We start from the raw sequence: 22,928 nt of genomic DNA on the forward strand, positions 1-22,928 counted from the left end.
TGATGACAACGTGGAGGAAACACAAAATGATGTGAACCCATCTAGGGAACACATGATAGACATACCAGAAATGGTAGTGCCCAAAGCCAAGGCTCCTTTGCCAATTTTTCCCCCACCATACCCTCAAAGGCTTGCAAAACAAAACAATGAGAACTAATTCAAGAAATTTATTGACATGATGAAAAGTTTTTCCATAAATGTGCCTTTGGTGGAAACGCTAGAACAAATGCCAGGATATGCCAAGTTTACGAAAGACTTGGTAACAAAGAAGAGATCCATGAATTGTGAAAAAATCAAGATGACACATCAAGTGAGTGCCATTGTACATTCCATGGCCCCAAAGCTAGAAGACCTTAGTGCTTTTACCATCCCGTGCACTATTGGTAGTGCCAATTTCACCAAAGCTTTGTGCGACTTGGGGCAAGTATTAACTTGATACCATATTCTGTGTTTAAGACATTCGAGATTGGGCAGCCAAGGACCACATCCATGAGGTTGCAAATGGCGGATAGGTAATGAAGAGGCCATTAGGGATAATTGATGATGTGTTAGTGCGGGTCAACAAGTTCATACTTCCTGTGGATTTTGTGATCCTTGACTGCGAGGTTGACTATGAGGTGACGATCATATTGGGGAGACCTTTCCTAGCTACAGGGAAGGCTTTAGTTGATGTGGAAGCAGGGGAGCTCACCTTCTGGGTGGGTGATGAAAAGGTTTTGTTCCATGTCTGCAAGTCAATAAGGCAACCCAATAGCAACGAAGTATGTTCATTTGTAGATCTTGTAACCGAGGTGATTGTTGAAGACACCAGTGCTGTGATTAATGTGGAGGACCCATTGGAAGCTGTGTTGTTGAACCATGTAGTGACTGAGGATGAAGGCTTGGTGGAATATGTCAATGCTTTGCAAGGAATGGGTTCATACACATATGAGCCTCGAAAACTTTCCTTGGATCCTGAGAACCGAAAGACTCCACCAACAAAGCCCTCAATCGAGGTGCCTCCAATATTGGAGTTGAATCCTTTGCCTTCACACCTCAGGTATGAATCTTGGGCCCTTGTTCAACTTTACCTGTTATTCTTTCTTCGTGCTTAATTAATGTGCAGGTGGATGCCACCCTTGCGGTGCTCCAAATAAGGAAGAAGGCAATTGGATGGACTTTGGCTGACATTCGGGGTATAAGCCCCACCTTTTGCATGGAAAAAATTATAATAGAGGATGACAAACCCTCCATGGAACATCAAAGGAGGTTGAATGAGGCCATACAAGAGGTCATCACGAAGGAAATTATCAAGTGGCTAGATGCAGGGGTTGTGTAGCCCATTTCGGATAGTTCATGGACTTCGCTGGTGCAATGTGTGCCGAAGAAGGGGGTATGACTATGGTCACAAATGAAAAAAATGAGTTGATCCCCACTAGGACTATCACCGGATGGAGGGTATGCATGAATTACCGAAAGCTAAACAAAGTGACCCGCAAAGGCCATTTTCCATTGCCCTTTCTTGATCAAATGTTTGATAGACTTGCCGGACGTGCCTATTATTGCTTTTTGGATGGGTACTCAGGATACAACTAGATTCTGATTGCACCAGAAGACCAAGAGAAAACCACCTTCATATGTTTGTATGGCACCTTTGCATTCTTACGGATGCCGTTTGGTTTGTGTAATGCAGCAGCTACCTTTCAGCGGTGTATGATGGCAATATTTATGGATATGGTAGAGGACTTCCTTGAAATGTTCATGGATGATTTTAGAGTTGTGGGTGACTCCTTTTAAGAATGCTTGGATAATCTTGACAAAGTGTTTTTCCGATGTGAAGAGACCAACCTAGTGCTTAATTGGGAAAAGTGCCACTTTATGGTCGAGGAGGGCATTGTCCTCGGCCATAAAATTTTAAAGAGCGGTATTGAAGTGGAAAAGTTGAATATTGAAGTGATTTCAAAACTCCCTCCTCTTACTTCCGTCAAAGGAGTGAGGACCTTTCTAGGGCATGCAAGGTTCTACCGTCGGTTCATCAAGGATTTCTCAAAGGTGGTGAATCCCTTGTGCAAGTTATTGGAAAAAGATGCAAAGTTTGTGTTCAATGATGATTGCATGAAAGCTTTTGAGCTTCTCAAGTACAGATTGACTACCACTCCCATCATTACAGCACCCAATTGGAGCTTACCATTTGAGCTCATGTGCGATGCTAGTGACGTTGCGGTAGTAGCGGTTTTGGGGCAAAGGATCAACAAGATATTTCATCCGGTCTATTATGCAATCAAAACAATGAATGATGCCCAAGAAAATTATACGGTGACCGAAAAAGAGTTATTAGACATTGTCTTCGCCATGGAAAAGTTCAGGCCAAATCTCATGGGTAGCAAAGTGATTGTGCACACCGATCACGTGACACTCTGTTACTTGATGACAAAAAAGAAATCTAAGGCTAGGTTGATGAGATGAGTTCTTCTGCTTCAAAAGTTTGACCTTGAAATCATTGATCGAAAAGGAAGTGAGAATCAAGTGTCGGACCACTTGTCCCGCTTGGAAGAGGAGGGGAGGCCCCATGATGGCCTCGAAATTAATGATTCGTTTTTGGATGAACAACTCCTCTCCGTGTCTTTGAATAGTATGCCTTGGTTCGCCGATGTGGCTAACTTTCTTGTGACTGACATTGTCCTAGTGAGCTCTCTTCTAACCAAAGGAAGAAGCTTAAACGGGACAGCTTGGATTATTATTGGGACGAACCATATCCTTTCAAGATTTGTAATGATGGTGTGATTAGCAGATGTGTTCCGGAAGAGGAGCAAATTAGTATTCTTGATGCTTGCCATTCCTCGCCCTACGGTGGACATCATGGTGGGGCGAGAACTACTTCAAAGGTTATCAGCTAAGGATTTTATTGGCCTACCTTGTGTAAAGATGCTAGTGAGCTTACTAAGAGGTGTGATGAGTGTTAGAGAGCTGGTGGAATTTCCAAGAAGGATGAAATGCCTCTCACCACTATTCTTGAGATTGATATTTTTGATGTATGTGGCATTGACTTTATGGGTCCATTTGTGAGTTCATGTGAGAACACCTATATTCTTGTTGGTGTGGATTACGTCTCCAAATGGCTTGAAACTGTGGCTTTGACTAACAATGAAGCATGAAGTGTGGTGGTTGTCTACCGTGAAAATGGTAACGACAATTAAATTTGTAAATGGGATTTTAAAAATACGTGATATATTTTATGCTAGTTGTTATAGCAAATGATGCTAGGAATATGAAGTTTAATGATGAAATGCAAGATAAAATGAGGTAGTAATCAAACCGAGGGGCTTACTGCCCTGGCTTCGGACTGGTCGATGGAGGACCTCGGGGTCAATACCTAGGCTCGATCTCGAGCTATCGGGGGTAGTCAAGAATGGGATAATAGTCAAGATATGATTAGACAAGGCTCTATATGGCCAATACCAAGCAATAAATGAAGAACAAGTGAGAGATTGATAAATGCCAAAGTGGATTCGAGCTAGTAAGAACAAGCAATTTAGAGAGGAAGAGAGAGAGAGAGAGATATATTATTGATCTTGTGGAGAAAATAGTTAGAGAAACATCATCCATTTAAAAGTGGCATGGACTCCCCTTATACAGAAGAGGGTATCCAATAGTACAAAGTGAATTTAATGTAAAGATACGGGGATAGGACGGGTAGGCACAGTGCTAGACTTCGCTGATTCTAGCTGCTCGCCTCGGGAATTACCCATCCTCGGAACCTCTGTTGGGTCGCAGATGAATTCTCCATCCTCGGAACCTTCGCTGGGTCACAGACGAACCTCATGGGAGGGAGCTCGATCGTAATCCTATAGCCTCGAGATGCTGATATGACTCCCTGAATGCACTCTAGTGGCGAGAAATAGACTCCTCTAATTTCCCCGCATACAGGTAGTCTTCGTGTTTCCTAGAGTGAAGTAATAGAAAATGATTTTGAACCGTCGTCTCAAGGTCATCATTGCCGTGAAGTCAACCATCTAAAATCATTACATGCCATGCCCCAAAGAACTATGCAAGGCCATCGTCAGATGCGGTAATTGAGAAACCCACGAACTGCCATCAGCTCGTCCTTTCCGCTTCCCCAGCGATTCCTATAAATTCACCGGTAGCTAGACACTTCCCACTTTCACCCCACTTACAAGCCCGCGAGTCAGAATTTTGTATTTGACAGTCTTTGGAACAATGTACCCCACCTGATCTCGACACGTCAGAGGATTTTGATGTCGATGCTACTTCATCTAATCTAGGCCGGTGTGAGCACGTGTCCCGATATGTTAGCGTCGTGATCTATATTAGCAAGGTGAGGAAGGACTGCCGATGGATCAAGGCAGTGGAGATTCCCGGTCCCAACAATAATATAACTGACTTTAAGGCTGGCTTCCTTTACGTATACACCTACCGATTCACCCTGGGCCCTAATAAATCCGTTGAGTCTCCTCCCCTAGAGATCGACCCGAGTATCCTTGACTTCTGCGACCGATACCAGGTGATACTTGGTCAGATTTATCCTTCTTTTTGGAGGATAGTGTTGATGCTTTGTCAGTTCACCAAAGGGGTTGAGGGTGAGGTTTTTACCCTCAATCATCTGATCGAGATGTACAACCCTCGACTGTATCGAGACTTAACTAGGCTCCGCCGTTGGTCCCAAAGTTTTTCTTCACGAGCATCGATGAGGGAAAAGATCGAGGATGGATGAGTAGGTTTATCTGAGTGAGGACCTCAGATATCATCCCAGCCCAGAGGATGCCCTTTCCGGAGAGGCGGAATGCCCGACGTAAGCTATTTTCCCCTTAGCCGCTTTTCAACTACTCTTCCTTTTGACATAATAATGTTTTCGTGCTTTCTGCAACCATTGCTTGGCACCCAAAGGTGGTCCCATATTTGTTGGGATGGATCGAGTAGTTGAGTGAGAAATTCCCATACCGTGTTCGGTCTTGGACCGGCCTGGCTAAGAAGAGTTGGGTGGCCAAGAATCATAGCGAGGTTTCTTTACCGCCTATGCTTCGTATTTTGTGTTTCCTTCTGAGCCCTTAGTCAAAGTATATTGCGGTTATTGTGCTGGTGCAGGTCTTGGCGAGAATATGCAGATGAGGCCTCCCCCTGAAGGTGAAGTAGGGGCCTTGGAGCCCGGCATGATCAAGAAGTGGAAAAGCAAGGCAGCTGCTGCCCTTCCTGAGGCAAAGAAAACCAGGTCATTCGAGCGTGGAGCCACTGCTGGGACTGCTTCTCTAACCTCAGGGCCGAATCCTGATACCGAAGGAGAGGATGGTGATGGAAGCCCGCCAAGGAGGAGAACGAGGTTGAGTGCAAGAGACTTGCAGGTGCCCCGGTATGTGGCTGCTGAGTCCAGAATGGCTGGCTCCGGTCGGGCTCGTAGGTCTGGGGTCCTTGAAGAGGATGTTGGTATAGCTTTGAGTCACGTAGCCGGATTTGATGCAACTTCTGCCAGGGGGACTATAGGCGTTGATCCTGAGAGATCAGAGCTTAGGGCCTTCCAGGAACGTGGGTTACCACTTGGAGAAATCGGTGACTTGAACGATTTTATTTCGAACTTTCCGGTTTCATCAAGGGAACTGTGGGATGCCCACGGGATGATTGGCACCACAACTGGGACCCCAGTCAAAGGGGGAGACATGATTGCCAACATTTTGATAGTGTTATCGATAGAGTTGATCTCCATATTCCTGGCGCCGTTAAAGTGGCGGAGAAGTCATGCAGCAGGTGATAGTCATTCCTCGCGCATTTCTTTCATCCTTAGGCATCATTCGTCGTCGTTCTAACTTTTCTGCTGTGCCACAGTGTAAGGAGATGTACGATCATGCCATCCTCCGGCTCCGTGGTGAGCTTTCTTATCATGAAAAGGATCGTAAGAAAGTTACTTTGAAGCTACACAATTCGGAGGCTCACTCTGCCCGAGGAGATAAAGAGCTAGGAGAATTTCGGGCGACTTTGGAGACGGCGCTCCGGGAGAAGGCTAATCTTGCTGCTCAGGTATTTTGTCTTGCTCCTACCCAACCTTTTACCCCGTATTCACAGACATTCTGTATTCACATATTCATTGGCTTACCCTTCTTCCGTAGGTCGAGTAGAGTGTCTCACAGATCAATCAGTTGAATGCGGAGATCTCTAGGTTGAGAGAACGAAATGAAATAGCAGCTAGGGAGTTAGCGACATCCTGGGATCTTTTCATGGATACTCACAGGAAGATTGCTGCTTTAGTTGCGGCTAAGTCTAAGGCCGAACAAGATGCTACTACTTTTTGGGAGGACGCAGCCATATTGCATATAATGACTCGTGACATGTACGTAGCAGCTGAGCAGGAGCTAATACGAGCTATCGAGAATGCTAAGGTAGAGGCAAGGAGAAAGACCCTGGAGGAACTCAGGGCCAGAGGCATCGATCTGTTAGCCAATCTTAAGTAGGCCCGTGCAGTGGAGGAAAGATAGGCACTTTTGATTACCCCTGATAAGGGCAAAGACAATAGTGACGAGGAGTAGTCTCCGAGTCTTTTTTGTATGCCTTCCCTTTTGCTTTGTATGCCGCCTCTCGGGAAATGGAAAGTGTAAAGACGGTTTTCTTTTTGTCAATGTAGAAAAAGAGTTTTCATTCTGTCAGTTCTTCTCCTTGCCTTTTTTCTTTTGTGTTTCGGTGTTAGCCCTTTGGGGCATGTTCTTGGAAAAATCGGGGTGCTGAAACTGGCCATGTCCCGAGGTTGAATCGACAGCTCCTCTCGAACCAATATTTATGACGTCGGGAAGGTCCTGCAGTTTTTTGAGTCGCGTGGTAGCAGGAGTGATTCTGCTAGTACACTCCCGTAGGAGAGGGTGACATTAATGCGGCCATAATTAATTGGCCCTCTTGGGTAAGCGGGTAATTGTTGCTTTGCCCCTATATATTTGCTCATCTATATCTTAAGTGGCGATTTTACAGTTCTTGGTAAGGCTATCTCTTCTGCAGAGCCTGGTGCTTTGTGTTAGTCCTTCCGCTTCCCTGTTTCAGAAAATTTTTGCCTGGATTCTCACCTTCTCCCCCCTAATCTGCCGTAGCCATGGCCGCTGCTTCGGTGTCTGATCATCGGACGAAGGGGAGTCTCTCTTGTGCTCCACATTTGGCCGGTACCAGCGGCTCGCTTCTGATGTCGAGAGAGCGAGGCTTGGGGTGTCCTGCCTCGAGGAGGGCTATCACACCAGGGAAACATCCCAAAATTCCGGGCCATCGAGAGCATGTGTCGAGGATTATTTCATCGGTGAGGGAGGAAAGCCTCGAGATGATCAGAAAAGACTGTGGATGGGGGGAAGGCGCGATTTTGCAAGTATCTTCCCCCGAGGAGAGTGTCATGACATATGTTGAGGGGTTCTTGAGTGTATATATTCATGTTTTTGTGACGGGTTCACCAGACTGGGTCGTGCTTGATTTCTATAGAAGATATCAAGTAACGTGGTGCAGGTTCATCCCTTTCTTTAGAGAATAGTGCAGTCAATGAGATATTTTGCTGACAAGGCTGGGATAGAATTTACCCTCATCCACCTCGTGAGGTTGTACCGGCCATTGTGCTACCGGGGCCTGATTGCTCTTCAGTGTCGATCCACCCGAGCTCCTATAATCGGCAGCGAGGAGGATGAGGACCACAGATGGATGAATCGGTTCGTTCAGATCCAAATGACCAACGTTATACCTTGTGAAATTTTGCCATTTCCTGAAAAACGGAACTTCACACGTAAATGCTTCGTTTAAAATGCCTTTATCTCAACCTGAGGTTGGCTCCGTAACAATATCTTTCTGTTCTTTATTTATAGAAACTCACTGGTCGCCCGGTGAGGTCCCTGATTTAGCCGAATGGTCTCGTAAGCTGGTAGCTTGCTCGATTTATGATAAGCACCGGTGGCGGGATTTATTAAAAGGGAGATGGGAGACGAAGCGTCATGGTAGGTGCCTGGAGTTCTACCTCTTAAGGGATGGCTTCCTTCTTGCCGGCTTATTTGATTTATTTGCTGCAGGTGCCGGGAGTCCTTTCAAGGCGAGCTGAGTCCTCCAGGGGAGGAGGAGAGGTCGCTGGCCACGGGGTCAAGGAGCACCTGTAAAAGGAAAGATGCTCCCAGGTGCGAGAAGGCTTGTAGTGAGGCGACTTTTTCGCAGCGGTTAGGGGGAAGTGATTTAGTCGATCGGCAACCTCACGGGAGTGGTACACCATCGAATGTTGCTTCGGCCTTTGGCGAGGCTCATCACTTTGGCCTTATGGTGAGTTTCGACTACTGTAAGAATGTTCTGGCCCTGTGCTCCTCTTTTATTTTTTTATATTTTTATTTATTTATCAGGCTTCCATAGGCCTTCGACATGCTTAAAGCCGAGCTGCTTTGTTGCGAGGCCCTGTTGCGAGAGGCTCGGGATAGGGAGAATTCCCTTAAGCTTCTTTATTCAGCAAAGGAAAGCGAGCTTTTCTCTTTAAGATGTGAAGAGGACCGGAGCCGGGCCTGGGAGGCCCTCTTGGAGAAATAGGTACCCTGCATTTCATGCTGGCCTGCATTCCCTTTTTGTATTGGCGCTTGATGTTTTGCTATTTCAGTTGAAGGATGAGGCGGATGAGCTGGAATAACTCTGGGGTGAGATTGGCAAAGCTAAACACGAATTCACCGAGTTGTAGGCGCACGTGAATGCCCATTTTGTGGCCAAAGAGAGGGCTTAGGCCGGGGCTTCCGCTTTGAGGGGCAAATTTGGACCGCCCATTCAAATGATTCTGCTCGGGCGAACATGATCGCAAGACTCTCATCCAACCTTTCGAGGGCGAAAACCGAGGGGGTGAATGTCCTGACCGAGGTTGTGATGAACAACACCAGGGCGGGACAGAAAATAATAGCAAGGAATATGCGAGGTGCAGATCCCGGAGGGAAATCCTCGAGGATATTCATGCCAGAGGCTTCGATCTCTCGGGGGAGATCGAACAAGCCAAAGGAGAGGAGTATGATGCCAAGTTCCTTCTATCCAATGCTGAGGATGATGAGGAGGAGACCATCGGGCTATAGTTGCAGAAAAGGGAGAATGTTTATTCCCTGCCTTCTTCATTGTGTATATTATATGTCATAGGTTGAGATTGTGCTCCACCGCTAATATGTAAAAATAAGAGGGGGAACCCCGAAATTTGTATCTTCTGTATTTCTGCTTGTCGGGATTTCAATTGAGTTGATTCGACCGTGGACTGGCAGAAACCTCCGAATCTGCAATGTGGCCCCAATATTTATTAGCTCGGTGATAGCGGGTTTCATTTTTTGCCCTTAGGCTTACGTGCTTTAACCGTCTTCGGGTTCAGTCTCCGAGTCAGGATCCGACTCGAGCTCAATATACCCTCAAGTTTTTGTTTGCATGGGCTGGCGATAGTGACTCTTAAGCCTTGGGTCGGAGCGACCTTTTGTATATGTAGCCCTTAGGAATATATAGTTAACTGTTTTGGATCCGGTCTCCGAATCGGGTTACGAATCAAACTCATTTTAATCCTCAAGTTTTCAATTTTTAAGCTGGCGACAATGGCTCTTACGCTGTTTGGTCGTTGAGACCTTTTAGTGTGTGGCCTGGAGGCTCGTTTGGCTAGCAATAATGGCTCTTATGCTTTTGCCCGTGGTCTTTTTGTAATCTTTGATTTTCTGCTTGTTAAGGTCTTTTTGAAATGATTTTTCCTAACCCATCGTCGTTTCTGGAAGAACCTCGATTTCAAGTCAATAGCGGTGATGTTCAAGCACCTCGGAAGGTTCTTAGCTCGTAGGCTGAGTAGCTCAAAGCCTTGTGATTTGGAGCTGACATGGTTGAAGCTCGTTTGCCTATTACGGGAAGCCTGTTTTAACCGGTTCTTTTCGAAGTATATTTGAAGTAATGGCCTGCGATTTTGTTAGTGACAATGGGGCGTCCCCAAGTCGCGTTAATTTGGCTGGGGTAGCCGTTTTGACTATAGTCATATGTGTTTGGCCGGAGCCATTTTTGATCCCGAGTGATAGTTTAGGCATCTATACTGAGGGTATGCCCTTTCGGGGTTCTTACAAATACGACGCATAGCCTAAACTTCGGGATTGATTTTTACGCCTGTAGTAAGGTCTTACTAAATTTTTATGCCTGTTGAGGTCTTATAGTTTGTCATGCCTGTTGAGGTCTTATAGTTTGTCATGCTTGTTGAGGTCTTACAGTTTGTCATGCTTGTTGAGGTCTTATAGTTTTTTGTTGCTATGTAGAATAGATCCATTTATACCGAGTCTGCCCGCTCGGGGTCCTATGGCCTCGGGTTTTCCAGTGTATGGCAATTGATGACAGTCTCTGAGTCATCGAGTTTGTTTAGGCTCGAAGGCCATTATTCGTGAGCTCGGAGTTGCCTTGTTAGGGCCTTATGAGCCTAGAGTTTCGACCCTGGGGTCGTGCGGGCACTGAATTATTGACTCTAAGTCTCCAAGTATTTTGGGACGCATTCGGCGTAGGGGCCCTTGCCGTGAGCATGTTGAAATTCGCTTTTCTAGAGTACAAGATGCTGAAAGATATTCTTTATTGCTTGGCATAAATACATGATATTTTGTTGTTGCAAGCTCGGCCCGCGCTGTAAGCACGTGATTTTTGCCCTATATGAGAATTACTCCCAAAAAATTCAAAAATAAAATAATTTTCCTTGGTGTGCAATTTTTTTTTGATATTTTGTGATATTTTGTGTAACTATTTGTATGTTTGTCTGTGCATGTTTATTTGTTAAATTATTAAAAATACAAAAATATGTCGCATTTTGCATGTAGGATTTAATTCTACAATTGTTAGTAATTAAATTTGTTTTACAAAAAATAAAAATTACAAAAATAGGCATCGTTTGCATTTTTAGCATTTAACGTCCAAATATACAATTTTATGCTTCATTATTACTTAATTGTGCATTAATTGTTATTGGGAGTTAATTTGTGCTTTTATAACTTAATTTAGTTCTTAATAATAATTTAAGCATTTTTAGAATTTAGTTTTAGAAAAAATAAAAGAAGAAAAAGAGCAAAAAATAAAGAAAGTCGGAATTGGGCCTCTTCTTCAAATTCAAGCCACAAGCCCAAAAAATACCCAATCTTCCAAAATGACCCAGTCCATTTCGAACTGGGTCGACCCGATCCATAACCCAATACCCTTATTATCTTGCATTTCAAAAATAAAACAAAAACAAAAAGAAAAACAAAATCAAAAAACCCTAACCTAAACACTAAACTACCCGCCCCCCTATCATTCTTCTTCTTCTTTTCTTCATCTTCCCAAAAGCTCAAAACCTTCCAACCATGGCTGCCCAACGTCGACCACCCTCCACCACGACCACCCCATCACACTCACACACACACGCACCAACAACTCCATAGCTGCCCTCCTCCATCGAGCTTTGTCATCCATGGCGAGCTCAAAGCTCGTCCATGGCTGCCCTCAACTTCACGTCCAAGTAGACCAGTCCGACGAGGTGGAGCTCGACGTCCATGGCTGCTCGAGTTGGAGCTCGACGAACTGCTACTGCTGCTCACGCAGCTGCTTCAGCTTCCTTCGTCCCCGTCGGCTTCGTCGCCGCTACTTCTCCTCCTTGCTCCGAGCTGCTGCTGCTGCGATGCTGCTCATTTTCCTCCTTCCAGTCACGACGAGGTCAAGCTGCTGCTGTTTTGAGTCGGCATCTGCTGCTTCACTTCATCGTTCCAACAGCTGCTACTATTTTGACGTTACTTCTTAAAGTCGAGTTCAAGCTTTTGTTCGAGCTTTGGTCGATATTTGTCAAAAACAGTCCATACATGGTTCGAGTTCGTCGTTGTTCATCTCCGGTTAGTTGTTCTAAGTTTTATTTTTGTCCATATTTTTGTTTGATATTTTCCGGATCCAAAATCGTTAAATGATTCAATTCTTGTTTTGTTTGTTCGTCGTTGAAATAATTTTTTAGTTTGTTCATGTGTTTTGTTGAATTAATTTTCAGATTTTAAATGGAAATTTAATTAGTGGTTTTTCATGTTTGTTTTATTGTTTAGGTAAAAGTTGTTAGTCTAATGTTGGTGAGATACAAATTGAAGTTTAATTAATTGTTTCTTCAATTTGTTTCATGTGTTTATGTATTTTTAGAAATTGTTAATATTGTTAAGTTCAAGTTTAGGTTCATAAGTGTTTCTTCATCGATCTTGTTATTTGTCTAAAAGAATTTAGTTGTCTTAGGGAAATATGTTGGTTTAATCATTTGAATCCATCATGTTTGTTGTTTAAAATAGATTTCATTCATGTTCATACTTTGTTTGTTTGTTCTTGAATCCGAAATTTGTATAGCTTGATTTCTTGTTTACCATTTATGATTATTTCTTGAATTGGTCTCATAATCTTGTTTAAAGTTTAATATAGGAATTGTTTGTTGTAATGTTGTTAGAGTTGATTTTAAGTTCAATATTATTGAATTTAGAAATCTAAATATACTTGTTTGATTGTTGTTGTTGAATCTGAAAATAAGTTTGTTTGTTGCTAAAAATATTGTTCAATCAAATTTTAGTTGTTCTTTGTTGTTCAATCATGTTCATGTGATTTGTTGTTGAAATGTTGAAGAAATCATGTTCATGTGATTTGTTGTTGAAATATTGAAGAAATCATGTTCATGTGATTCATTGTTTGAACATTGTTAGAAATTGATCATATTGTCTATATTTTGGTTAAGTGTGATTAATTGATTTGTTATAGCTGATGGGGGTAATTTGGTAAATTCGCAGTACGTTTGGGGTAAAATAGTAATTGTAATAAGGTCGGAGGGGTAGTTTAGGAATTGTACATGTTTGTAATTTTTTATGTGAAGCTTGGGGGACAAAATGTAATGGGGTGGGTTGTGATATAGTTGTTTAATATAAAGGGGGGGCAAGACAAAATGTAGTGGAGGGGAATCTTGTATTTGTTTATGGTAGGCATGGGGGACAAAATATAATGGGGTGGTGTTGATATATTTATTTAATATAATGGGGATGAGTGGGAAGAATAATGGGTTTGGTAGGAAAAAGAAGTATTGATTTTAATTGATTAAAAGATTTCCGGGATGTGTGAATATATATAGAAGTCTTGAATCAGATTTTGGGAACAGACAGAGAGAATAAGAACGAGAGAGAGAAACGAATCTGAAAATAAGAGAGAGAAAAAGGGCTGAACATTTAAGAGAGAGAAAATTCCGAAAAATATTTAAACTTTCAAAAAAAAAAACTAAAAAAAATCTTATGCTTTCTTTCATTGTTTGAAATCAGAATTAATTGTTGTTTCATCAAAGCTTGAAGTTTTTTTTTTTTGGGATTACTGCTCCACTGGTTTGCAAACTTTGTTCCTGGGTTGTTACTGTTGCTGGGCTGTTGTTGCTGTGTTGTACTGTTATTACTGCTGCTGATTCTCATCTTCATTTTCTTTTGCTTCCAATATCCGGTACACAACTGAAAAGCTGGTTATTGTAATCCGAATATGAAGCATGAATACGAAAAATGAAGAGTTGAAATTCTGAATTAGCTTTAATTATATTTTGATTTTTATTTGTATGTACAAATTATTTAGCTTGCAAAAAAATCAGAATCATGTAGCTATTTAATACACATAGTGGAACGTTCGACGATAGTTTAACAGTTGAACTATCTGCATATATTGCCTAAATAAATAAATGGTGTAGTAACTTCGTCGAGTCAAAAATCAAACGAATAGGCCATCTAGTAGGAACTTGGTAGAAATATTGTTTAGAGTAAATATTATTGACTAATTTCAGCATGTAAATAAATTAAGACTTTTTTTTTATTTTATTTTGTAGAGACAGATTTAATAGAAAATAATGTAGCCATTTTAGGATTGTCTTTTAAAAATAAATGAGATGAACCTCGCCCAATAAAATGCACCAATTGCGGGGCCCTCAATAAATGTTTAATTGAGTATTTAGAATTCGGGATGGACTGTTTAGTGAATTCCACGGTCTTACCCATAAATAATAATACGTTAATCGCTTTAGGCACGATGTTAATAATAATACATTCTTAAACACGGGTGCGCATTTTTGCGACCCAAATCCAAATCCCAAAATATTGAATAAAATGTGTTCCGGATTGCGGGTGCATTTCATGTGACGTAATCCAAAGACATCTTTTAAACAATGTTCACATTCTTGTAAAAATAATAATAATAACAATAAAAGCGATTAAAAGTTAAAATTGCACTATAGTTTTTGAACATGTATTAAAATCAGATATTTTAGTCATCACAACAGTTTAAGAGACTGTGCTAGAACCACGGGATTCGGGGGTGCCTAATACCTTCCCTCGGGTCAACAGAATTCCTTACTTAGAATTTCTGGTTCGCAGACTTCATTTGGAAAGTCGAATATTTTCCTCGATTCGGGATTAAATTGGTGACTTGGGACACCCTAAATCTCCCAAGTGGCGACTCTGAAATAAATAAACAAATCCCGTTTCGATTGTCCTTTAATTGAAAAAACTCCCTACGCCCCCACGGGGGCGGAAAAAGGAGGTGTGACATCCCTTTGTTCTGTCTGCTGGGGAAATAACCCAGAACCACTGGTTCAGGGTTCAAGAATTCGAGCTTAAAATAATTGTTATAGTTGGCTTTATTTATTATCTGATTTTTACATGATATATGCCTAATGTGCTAAATGATGCTTTTACCGCTTTAATATTATCTGAATTGTGTATATACAACTGCTACGAAACCCTTCTTCTTTCTGAGTCTTCTGAACTTATGGTGTACACGTGCGCGTGGCCCACCTTTCTGTTAGAAGTCATACCAAATAAGACGAAGTTGGGACAATTAACTAGGCCGGGCAGACTTTCGTGCTCCCGGTACGTTGCCCCCACTTCGGCTCAAGCTGTCCACTTGGGTGAGCCAGGGCTAGAACAATATGCCTCAGTTTTTTTCACTTAGAATAACTCAGCTTCATGCCGGATCCCTAGTAGGAGCGATTGTTTGCATCACGTGCATTTGACTTTGGAGGCTCAACACAGGGGTTGGGTCTGTCTAGGACAGGTGTACTAAAAAAAAATGAAAATGACCATCCTGATGCATCTTACTTGATGCTACTTGCGCATTTATTTGATCCGGATTTGTGTGTTGACTGACATTTGAATATCAGGAATAATATTTTGAAATTGAAAAAAAAAGAAATAGCGGTTAGGGAATTGATTGTTTATTTTTGAAAAAAAAAAAAACCAACGCCCGAATACCGTCAAAACTCTGCCGAAATTTTGAGAAAATGAAAAAAAAAATTTATTAGTTTGTTTTATTAAAAGCAAAAGAAAATAAAAAAAAAGTCGTTGTTCTGTCTTATTTTTCAAAAAATAAAAAGAAAATAGTTTGTCTTCTTCTTAAAAATGACAATGAAAAAAAAGTCTTATTTTTAAAATAGTTTTTTTTATTTGTTTCTGAAAATGCCAAAATGAAAATGAAAGAGTCGTGCTTGGAAAGTGGTTTTGTTATGTGTTGCTGAAAAAGAAAAAAAAATCCTGTTTTAAAATAGTTCGGTTAATTTGCCCGAACTATGCGGGTTTGATTCTCACCGGATGTGAGATACGTAGGCAACCCTCATCGGGTCCAACCCCCTTTTTTGCTAAAATAGCCAAAAACCAATAAATAAATAAAAACGTGTCAAAATTTTAATTTTTTCATAAATAAGTCGGGCGGTGTCCAACCTCCCCTTTTGCTAAAAAAAATAGCCAAAAAAATATGTCAAATTTTAATAGAGTCATGAATAAGTCGAGTGATGCTGTTTTGTCAAAAATAGCCGAATGTTCCCGAAAGGGACGCCGGAAGACTAACTTTGCATAAACAGCCACCTTTTGGGTCATTTTTTAAGATTTGGTCCAATTGACCCACACAACCTTAAGAAATCTTCGCCCCTGAGGCGCTGAAGGGCCGTGTTTGCAACACCAGGTTTTTATTGTATTTTGAAAAAAAAAAGAGTCAGCGGTCAGTTGAATACCGTTTGGTTTTTGGTCAAAATAAGCCGAGCCAGCTTCGACCGTGTCTTAAACCGTTCTTTCCGAAATAGCCTTAGAGTATCTTTTAATTGTCGAAAGGCTATTTTCGTAAAAGAATGGACAAGTTTGTAAAGTGTCGTAAAATAATCCTCTCCGGCCTCAAAATTTGGAAGGGGCCACATTTGCAAAAATAACCGTTTGTTTGCATTTGTCAAACGGAGAAAGGAAGCTGGCCATTTGTTTTTGAGTTTGTAAAGCTTTTGATTAGAATATGTGGGTCGTTTGATTTCCAAGTTTGTAGGTCATCTTTAAACCTTTGAGACCCGGTTTGTTTTATTATGAAAATTGATAATTCAAAAAAAAATGTTTCCTTGTTGTTACCTTTCATTGGTCCGAACTACGCAAGGTCTGATTCATGCGGGGTCATGATACGTAGGCAATCTCCATAAGATTCGACCACCACTGAAAAAGAAAAAAAGAAGAAGAAAGAAAAATAAAGGAAAGCGCAAGTGCATCGCATCTATGATAGAACGATTTAACTGCTTAGGTGCATTGCATCTCTGATATATGATTATCTGTCAAATGCCCTAACATTAACGTGATGGCTTCCCTTTGCTGTGTTCATATATAGAAAAGTGGTTGGTTGTGGTAACTCCTCCCTGCAAAGCAAATGACACAGAACCTCAGAACAGGGTGGGTCGGTACTGATGACCGACAACAACTGGTCGAACAGAACAACGGGTTGGTAGAAGAAGTGAAAATGCTGAGACAATATGTGGCAGACATGCATCAGGCATGGATAATTGGGAAAGCACCACCCCCACCACCGCCAAGCTTTTCAAACTCTGGCATTACCCATCCCCCATACTCTCCATCCCAACCCACTTATGACAGCTTTCCCAGCTACCCGAGTAGCTCCATCACTCGTCCACGCTACTCCCCTCCCCAACACTACTTTTCTCCACGAGATTCCCAAAGACGGGCTTCACTTTCCAAATCCCAGCTCCACAGAAGGCCTATCCACCCTCACAAGCCTACCGGAAGCCCCCTGGATCAGGTTTCCGGCCCAATCAAGCATTTAGGAACGAAAGGTTGCTGAAACGAGGAAAGGCTCTCACCCCTATCGGAGTATCTTATGCAAGTCTGTTTGAAAGGCTAAAGCATGCTGGCTTGATTGAGCTGCTCCCCGCATATACTCCAGATCCACATGCAAGAAACTTTGATCCGGCAGCGCGATGCGCGTACCACTCCAATGTCATAGGGCACAACATTGAGAGCTGTTGTAATTTGAAAAAGGAAGTAGAGAAAATGATCCAAGAAGGGCGGATTGTGATCAATAACAGTGACATGGAGCACTCGAACCCTATCGAGAACTTGTTGATGGAGGTTGATGATGTTGAAGCTGATAATGGTCTTGGCAATACTAATGCAAAGCTTAGTGGCTAAGATGCCAATTTTGATAAAATGGGACGACGCTCCGTTCCTTGGTTAGCAAGATTGAAGCTGTTGGTGGTTTATTTTGTTGTCATTTCTATTGTTCGGATTATTCTTAGGGTTGTAATCCGAATATTGTCTTGTGTCAAACCTTCTTATCTTTCCGATTTGTCATATCAGTTTGTTTAAGTTTTGTCAAGGCTGTGTTAGGATTTTATTCTGGTTGTTTTGTTTGTTTTATTATTCAAACCATCTCGCCGGTAGTCTAAAGCAAATCCGGTCCTTTATTGTTTCCAGTCATCTTTTTGTTTAGTCCTTTTATCATTTTGTTCAGCGCCGATTCTCGTGACATGACTTGCGCACATATTGGGCCTAATCTTAAAAGTTAATCATAAAACCCTGGGAAGGTGATCAAAGCATTTAAGGGAAATAAGAACAGTTTGAGATTAATTGAAGCCCGAGTCATGTGGAACTGGGGCAAGTAAAACTTAAAGAAAACCGTTAAATGCAAGATTCGCCAAATTGGCACGAGGGTCGTTCATGAGAATGAGAGTGTCCCCCAGCAGTGCTTTAGAAATGACAATTGAAAAAGCAAGTGTTTAACATAATTGTCAAGTCCAATACCATCGGAAGAGACTATAAATCTATGTTCAATTGTGTTGTTTGCACTTGGCATGTTTTAAAGACTGGAATGACGAAGACATTTTGTTCTGCTACCTAAACACTTTATCCTTCGTTACCCTTTTTGAGCCTTATTTATTTTCTTTCATACCCCTCGTTCAGAATCAATAGCAACGACTAGGAAATACGAGCCTGGAAGGTAAAAAAAATAAAAAAAAAGAACGAAAAAGGAAAAGAAAAGAAAGATGATAAAAAAAAAGAAAGTCAAATGACAAAGAGGAGTTGGGAACTACGTTTGACCTGATTCCTCAAAGAGGATACGTAGGTGCCTCACGGCTCGGTCATGGTGTAATAAAATAAAAAAAAATAATAAATAATAAAAAACTGGGGCAAGGGTTGCGCTTGTGGTAAGCAAAATTGGTTCCGAAGGTTGTAATTTTAAACCCCAAATTTATTTTTGTTTTTGAGCCTTTAATACCCTTTCTTTCTAGCCTGTCCAAAAACCCACATTATGATCCAAAGAAAAACCTTCTGACCAGTCTGCAAAAGATGCCAAGTCAGACAAATGAGAGTCTTACCGGTGAACATAACATTCTGTTCCACAGCAGAAAGGACTCTAATCTCCAGCAGAGAAAGTCATACCGGCAACACTTCAAATCCTCAGCTGGAAAGTGATATAAATGAGAGAGTCTTATCGGTGAAAATCTTCACGAACACCATAAGGCGATGAAAGCTGAGAGAAAAACCCAAAATGAGAGAGGCTTGATAGTGAAAAACCTTCGGGCACTACAAGTCGAATAAGATTGAGAATCAGATGGGGAATTGCCAATTGAAGGTCTTGAAAGACGATTAACGGCAGAGGATAGGCCACATGTGCATGTCACGACCATTAGAGTCGGTGTCGGCGTTTGATAGGTTTTTATTTATAGTTTCTTTTGTTAAAGAGTCATCTTTTTCCTTTGTCACTTATTCTGTTCCTTTTATCTTTTCCTTTCATAGAAATTTCCCCAGTAGAGTCTGTTTGGTCAGAACCAGTGCGAAATGACTTCAAAATAGGCCATCAGCTTTCCAAGATAGGATCTGACTAGTACATACAAATGGTATAGTCAGCAAGGAACAAGCGCGAGGCCAGTGTCAAGAAAGATATCTCCAGTAAAAGGAGATTGGAAAAAGGATCAACGAGTGTCAAGAGGGATATCCTTGCCAAAATCAAAGGTTATTAAAACCTCAAGGCCAAAGCCCGTGGACAAAACAATGAGAGCAATAAGCATGATTTGGGAAATTCATGCGAGACTAAAAGGTCGGGAAAATGCAAGTTTCTGAGCCATGCCATGAAAGAAGAGGGATATCCCCAGCAGAAAAGGATTATCCCCAGCAAATAATATCATCCCCAACAAGTTGTGGGACGCAGAGCAAGGAAGGAGAAAGGGAAAACCATCCCAGTGGAGTATCACAGCCAACCACCACGTTTTAAGCTAACAAATGTTTGATTTGAAATAGGTAAAAAAAATGGCATTTATAACGGAAATGCATGCCACAAGAAAGATTGTCAAACTGGGGCAGAAAATTTTCTTCTCAGGTTAGAAAATTTTCTGGAAATCAGGTACCCATTTGGGGAAGAATAAAGATAGCACAAAGGAATTGGTCTTTGAACCAGGGTTGCCCCCAACATAATAAGTTTCCAATGGAGGAAGTTGATCCCCAGCAGACAGAACAAAGGGATGACATTTGTGCTCAGAAAAGCAAAGAGCCATTATCATCCCCAGCGGCTTCCAGAAGAATAAAGCATCGATTTGAAGGGATAAAATTCCCCAGCAGCGTTATCCTCAACAACGTTATCCCAAAAAGATAACCCTTTTATCCCCAGCAGTGTTGAGAGAAGAAAAAAAAAGAAAAAAAAAGAAAAAGAAAAGAAAAAATATATAAAGAATGGAGGAGGGGAAGAAAGGAGACTCCCACAGTGGTATTATCCCCAGCAAGCAAGAACAAAGCAGCGCGAAGGAAGGAGAAAAGAAAAGAAGAAATTACGAAGGTAATTTTCTCAAACCATTGATCTTTATATTTTCCTCCTAGGATAAAAGTCCTATTCTGATGAATCTTTTTCCCGATACAATCTTGGTCCGATGAAAATTTTCTCCCAAGATAAGATATCAAATCTTAGTCCGATGAATCTTTCTCCTAAGATAGAAATTTTGGTCCGATGAAATTTTTCTCCCAAGAAAAGATATCAAATCTTAGTCCGATGAATATTTCTCCTAAGATAGAAATCTTGGTCCGATGAAATTTTTTCTCCCAAGATAAGATATCAAATCTTAGTCCGATGAATGTTTCTCCTAAGATATCAAATCTTAGTCCGATGAATCTTTCTCCTAAGATCACAACAAAATGGACCTAGTTTGACGATTTATCTCCTAGAGTCACAATCTTGGTCCGATGAAATTTTTCTCCCAAGATAAGATATCAAATCTTAGTCCGATGAAATTTTCTCCTAAGATACCAAATCTTAGTCCGATGAATCTTTCTCCTAAGACAGAAATCTTAGTCCGATGAAATTTTCTCCTAAGATACCAAATCTTAGTCCGATGAATCTTTCTCCTAAGATCACAACAAAATGGACCTAGTTTGACGTTTTATCTCCTAGAGTCAAAATCTTGGTCCGATGAAATTTTTCTCCCAAGATAGTATAATAAAATCTTAGTCGGATGAATCTTCTCCTAGGATCAAAATCTAGTCTGATGAATTTTCTCCTAGGATAATTTGAAAAAAAAAGAAGTTTGAATTTGGAAAAAAAAAGTTGTTGAAATCTCGCCATCCAAAGAAAGGAATGACATTTTTTGAAAAGTTGTTGAAGTCAGGAGCCCCCCTGAAGAACAGAATGGCGATGTATTGGTTGAAGTCAGGAGCCCCCCTGAAGAATAGAATGGCGATTTATTGGTTGAAGTCAGGAGCCCCCTGAAGAATAGAATGGCGATTTATTGGTTGAAGTCAGGAGCCCCCTGAAGAATAGAATGGCGATTTATTGATGGAAGTCAGGAGCCCGCCTAAAGAGAGGAAAGGCGCTTTGTTGGTTGAAGTCAGGAGCCCCCTGAAGAATAGAATGGCGATTTATTGGTTGAAGTCAGGAGCCCCCTGAAGAATAGAATGGCGATTTATTGGTTGAAGTCAGGAGCCCCCCTGAAGAATAGAATGGCGATTTATTGGTTGAAGTCAGGAGCCCCCTGAAGAATAGAATGGCGATTTATTGGTTGAAGTCAGGAGCCCCCTGAAGAATAGAATGGCGATTTGTTGTTGAAGTCAGGAGCCCCCCTGAAGAATAGAATGGCGATTTATTGGTTGAAGTCAGGAGCCCCCTGAAGAATAGAATGGCGATTTATTGGTTGAAGTCAGGAGCCCCCCTGAAGAATAGAATGGCGATTTATTGGTTGAAGTCAGGAGCCCCCCTGAAGAACAGAATGACGATTTATTGGTTGAAGTCAGGAGCCCGCCTGAAGAGAGGAAATGCGTTTTATTTTTAAAAGTTGTTGAAATGTCGCCAACCTAAAGAAAGGAATGTCATTTTTAAAGTTGTTGTTGAAATCAGGAGCCCCCCTGAAGAATAGAATGACGATTTATTGATGGAAGTCAGGAGCCCGCCTGAAGAAAGGAAAGGCGTTTTATTTTTAAAAGTTGTTGAAATCTCGCCAACCTAAAGAAAGGAATGGCATTTTAAAGTTGTTGTTGAAGTCAGGAGCCCCCCTGAAGAATAGAATGGCGATGTATTGGTTGAAGTCAGGAGCCCCCCTGAAGAATAGAATGGCGATGTATTGGTTGAAGTCAGGAGCCCCCCTGAAGAACAGAATGGCGATTTATCGGTTGAAGTCAGGAGCCCCCCTGAAGAACAGAATGACGATTTATTGGTTGAAGTCAGGAGCCCTTCTGAAGAAAGGAAAGGTGTTTTTAAAAAAAAGGGTTGTTGAAATCTCGCCATCCAAAGAAAGGAATGGCATTTTTTGAAAAGTTGTTGAAGTTAGGAGCCCCCCTGAAGAATAGAATGGCGATTTATTGGTTGAAGTCAGGAGCCCCCCTGAAGTATAGAATGGCGATTTATTGGTTGAAGTCAGGAGCCCGCCTGAAGAGAGGAAAGGCATTTTAAAAGTTGTTGAAATCTCGCCAACCTAAAGAAAGGAATGACAGTTTTAAAGTTGTTGTTGTTGAAGTCAGGAGCCCCCATGAAGAATATAATGGCGATTTGTTGGTTGAAGTCAGGAGCCCCCCTGAAGAACAGAATGGCGATGTATTGGTTAAAGTCAGGAGCCCACCTGAAGAATAGAATGGCGGTTTATTGGTTGAAGTCAGGAGCCCCCTGAAGAACAGAATGGCGATGTATTGGTTGAAGTCAGGAGCCCCCCTGAAGAACAGAATGACGATTTAATTGGTTGAAGTCAGGAGCCCTCCTGAAGAAAGGAAAGGCGTTTTAAAAAAGGGTTGTTGAAATCTCGCCATCCAAAGAAAGGAATGGCATTTTTTGAAAAGTTGTTGAAGTCAGGAGCCCCCTGAAGAACAGAATGGCGATTTATCGGTTGAAGTCAGGAGCCCCCCTGAAGAACAGAATGGCGATTTATTGGTTGAAGTCAGGAGCCCCCATGAAGAACAGAATGACGTTTATTTTCCAAGTTGTTTATTGAAGTCAGGAGCCCGCCTGAAGAGAGGAAAGACGTTATATTTTAAAAGTTGTTGATGAAGTCAGGAGCCCGCCTGAAGAGAGGAATGGCGATTATTTTCAAAGTTGTTGTTGAAATCAGGAGCCCGCCTGAAGAGAGGAATGTCGTTTATTTTTAAAAGTTGTTGTTGAAGTTGGGAGCCCGCATATAGAACAGAGGCATACATTTCAGTCTTTACATTTCAAGCATTGAAGTTGGG

The sequence above is a fragment of the Nicotiana tabacum genome, chromosome 3 (assembly GCF_000715075.1).
Source record: "Nicotiana tabacum cultivar K326 chromosome 3, ASM71507v2, whole genome shotgun sequence".
NCBI classification, from domain to species: Eukaryota; Viridiplantae; Streptophyta; class Magnoliopsida; order Solanales; family Solanaceae; genus Nicotiana; species Nicotiana tabacum.